We start from the raw sequence: 4,153 nt of genomic DNA on the forward strand, positions 1-4,153 counted from the left end.
CTAAATCAATATTTTCGCAGCATTTCCTCCCCTCTGCTCTTCCTCTTTCCTTGCCTCACTCCCTTCACATTCCCGTCACTTTCCACTCTTTTTTTGCTGTGATATTACGTTGCCAGGCAACAGTCTTATTATAATCCGTTTCCATCACTTCTCTGAAGCGAAGGAGTGGACGACACCCTATGACCTACCCACAATCCCGCCCGTGTGTGTGTTTGTGTGTGTGTGTGTGTGTGTGTGTGTGTGTGTGTGTGTGTTTATATGTGTATGTTTATGTGTGTGTATATTTATATGTATGTGTGTGTGTGTGTGTGTGGGTGGGTAGGCATTCCCTGAGCATTGATGTTTATTCATCATGGATCAGAAACTAAAGAGATTAAAAAAGTGTGTGTTCTAGATCCAGAATAATTTGGTAAAAACATCCCACATCCTACCTGAACAAATATTAATGTTTCGACATCACTGTCAGATATGTCCTGTGCTGCTACAATCAACTATAGATGGTAAGCATCAGTTAGCAAAGCTGTCTCACCATAAGCTCCTAGTGACTATTTATTCTGGTGCCAAAAATGTAGAAATAAATAACAGGAGTGTTCAAATCTTCCATAACTCGATCATAGATGAGGTTTCTTTTCTAACCAGAGCCTCTGCAAACCAGAATGAATCACAGTCAAAAATACAGTATTTCTCTTTACACTATAGTGAATCAGTGTATATTTTGCTGCATCCCACTGAGTGTCACTGTGGCCACAAGTGACAATTGTAGGATAAAGTTTTGTCAATATCCCAAGTTGAAAAGAGCCAGCATAACCTACACACAAAACAGGTCAGAGGTCACATTGCATCCTCTAGCAGTGAACAGATGTTCGGGTTGGATGCGTTTCCGTCAGTACACGTGTGTCACTTCAGATCCACTCTCCTCTCCTCTCCACCTCCTGCTTCTCTCTTCCTCCATCACTCTGTAAACACTCACTCACTCTCGCTGCCACAGATGGGACCCTCAGCAGCTCCCGGTGTGGACCAGCTGCAGGCCAGGAATAGTCTTTTATCATCGGTGGCTGGGAGTGAAACTGGAGTTTAAACCCCCTGTAGCTCCGGCTTTTAGGAAGGAAAAATAAATTGTAAAAAGAGAAGGAGAGGGTTGAACTTCTTCTTTGATAAGTATTTACTGTAATCATTTTGAGTTTTTATCCGTTGTTGCTCCTTTGAGAGCATCAGTATCATTGAAGCTATGTGGGTTCTACAGTCTCATATTATAGATGTCCTGTGCCTACTTTTAAACACATTTCCCCATACATTTTACCTCACATCTTTTGGCATTTCTTTTTGAAAATGTTTCATCTTCAATGGAATTCTATATCATCTCTGTGGGTTTTGAACAATGTTTGACAGAAAGGCATTCATTTGTAATGACGCAACCATATGATACTTTTACAAAAAAAGACACACTGGAGACGCAGTGAAGAACACATGAAAACACCTTTATTAAAGACACATACATTGTCTGCAGCCATGCTAGTGGCTGTATGAGGCACACTTCTGTATCTAACATAAACCCTATTGACTGATTATTAGTTGTTACACTGTTTACAATTTTCACCATCCTTCATCCAATATATGTGCTAAATCTCATGGCAATGAATCCATACTTTTTACATTGCACATGGTATGACACAGTGATCACATTAACAGACTTCACTGATCATAGGATGAAGCAGCTTCTGTCATCTTTGTGTGTGAGTTTGCTTTGGAGCGTATTTTTCTCTCTGTGTTTGGCCTATGGTGTTTTTACATGCACATACTCTCATTCTGTCATGCTGCAAACATGCATGTCCTGCCAGCCGTCCAGTAAGAGAGAGTGTGTGATGCTTGTTTGTGTCTTGTACCTGAAGCTCTCACCTCCTTTAATCCCTGGGATTTATTCATCAAACAAAACTGCAATGGTTGTCATGCCGCTGCTTTGCATTTCAACAAGCTTTTAGAAAGTCACTGCAGGCTGACCCAGATAGGGGTTTTGGAAAAATCTTTTCAGTTATGTTGTCGGCCTTGATGTGTTTAGGATTACAGGTTCTTTGGAAATAGGGATCAGGACCCTGAGCAGTAATCCAATGGAACAAATGAAGAGAATGAAAATTATTTCAAAACAATTGTTGTTCTGAATTCTGAATCACAAAAAAGATCATATTTGTTTAAACTGGAAACCCGGGAAATGTTGGTGTTTTTCCTATATTCTTGAACTTGACAATCTTGTCTTGATGAGGAACAGTTTAAAAACAAACTGAAGGTTATTGTCTTGTCAGCATATTGAGCATGCTCAGTTGTCATGGTACTGTAAATGTTTAAACTTTGCATGATTTTGACCAATTCCAACATGTTTTCTCATCCATGTTGGCTTGAATAAAGGAGGTCTTTGGCAAAGAGAAATAATACATATCATTTAAGTGTAGTTGTTATTTGTGGGATCAGTTTAATAGTGGATTGATTTATCGTCTAAGTATCAGAAGTGGTTTGCTCCTAAACACTTTTCTTTTTACTTTGTTACGTGGACATTTCACTGAACGCTGAATGTTCAGAGATAGTACTATATGTTTATAAAACCATTCAACATAAAGCCCTGCTCCCTTCTAATGTCCATTGTCATTGAATAGACGGGTGGTAAATCTGGGCTAGGGCAGCCAAGTGTCCTCCAGTGAAGCAATTTTATTGCTGCCTGACCAATTACATGCTGTCAGATTAGCATGTTAAAGAGAGGAGTGCACAAAAAACATGGGGTTGAGTGGGGGCTCAGGGTCCATTTATATAGTTATTTTCCCCCCTACTTCTGTCTCCTCTCCCTTTTACTCTCTCTTGTCTCACATGCCAGTCGGGCAGGCAACCATTTAGCTGAAGCAATCAGGGCTTAATGGTGTGAAAGTGGCGACTGGGAGATGCAGAGAGGTCGCCAGTAAAGGTCACCTCTGCATTACAGGGCGTCTCAACGCTATGCACACTAAACCTTTTTTAAGCCCAGTTATTGGCACAATTTTACTGTGACAGCTGCATTTAAATATCATATACAGTAGCATGGGGTAGCAAGCAACTGAATGTGTATTCAGTATCCTCACTCCTGAATGATTTATTTTTATGTAGGCTACTTGTAGTTTTTTCACCACCATAGGATAGATCAAATAAAATAAAAAGTTAAGCTGAATATACAATTCTTCTCTACTTGTAATACTATGTTACACAACATTTTAGCATTTTACATCAACCTTTAAGTAACCAAAAATGACATATCATGACTCACTTTAAAGATTGCTACAGATCTAGTATTTGTTATGACTCATGATGGGAAGTTTAATAAGTTAAATTATCAAAATGCATGCAGGAGAACATGAAATATCATCTCTTCTTTTCTATACCTTCTTACTGTATTTCTTGTCAAAACCCGGCCCCTTTATTACAATGCAACTCGCGCGTTGACAGTTCAGTAAGAAAAATTGAAGTGTTGGTTTTGTGGCGGATGTTGTAGCCGTGAGCCTCTAAGAGAGATTAAGTTTAAGAGCTACAGAGTTTGGATGAGCTCACTTCTTTCTAACTCCACAAGCACAGGTTTATCTCATTTTCAACCTCTTTGTCCTCACCTCTGACCTACATTTATCAGATGTTTTCAAAAATGTCTCTGACCCTGCACAGCTCCCTTTTCACATATAATAGGCATGGGACGATATGAAACTTTCTAATTCTCCTGACCAAAATATTATCGATTCAAGATATCATCAAAATGGCTCCGAAACATAATTCAATAACTTAACCCAAAGAAAATAAATATGTATATTGCATCATAGTCAGGACACCTATTTTTTTGTGTGAAAAACAATCAAACAATTCTAAAACATTTGTTTTTTTTTGTGGTGAGTAGAATGGACCAGTCCTCCTTTGCACACTGACATGTACAATATAGGACACTTCACAAACATTATCTTGTGCAAACACATTAACCAGTGGACCGATCTGAAGTGATCCTTTAGTTTAATCACTTTGATGGCAGAACTCTTAAGCCCGTGTGTCTGTGTAATCTGAAAGGGTCAGTGAGAATTGAATGTGGGATACGAAGTCTTTTCATGGTTAGTTGAGATTTTAAAACGTCTTCCTGAGCCTAACTGTGCGTCTGTGT

Source organism: Ammodytes marinus (assembly GCF_949987685.1).
Source record: "Ammodytes marinus genome assembly, chromosome: 2".
Classification (NCBI taxonomy): domain Eukaryota; kingdom Metazoa; phylum Chordata; class Actinopteri; order Uranoscopiformes; family Ammodytidae; genus Ammodytes; species Ammodytes marinus.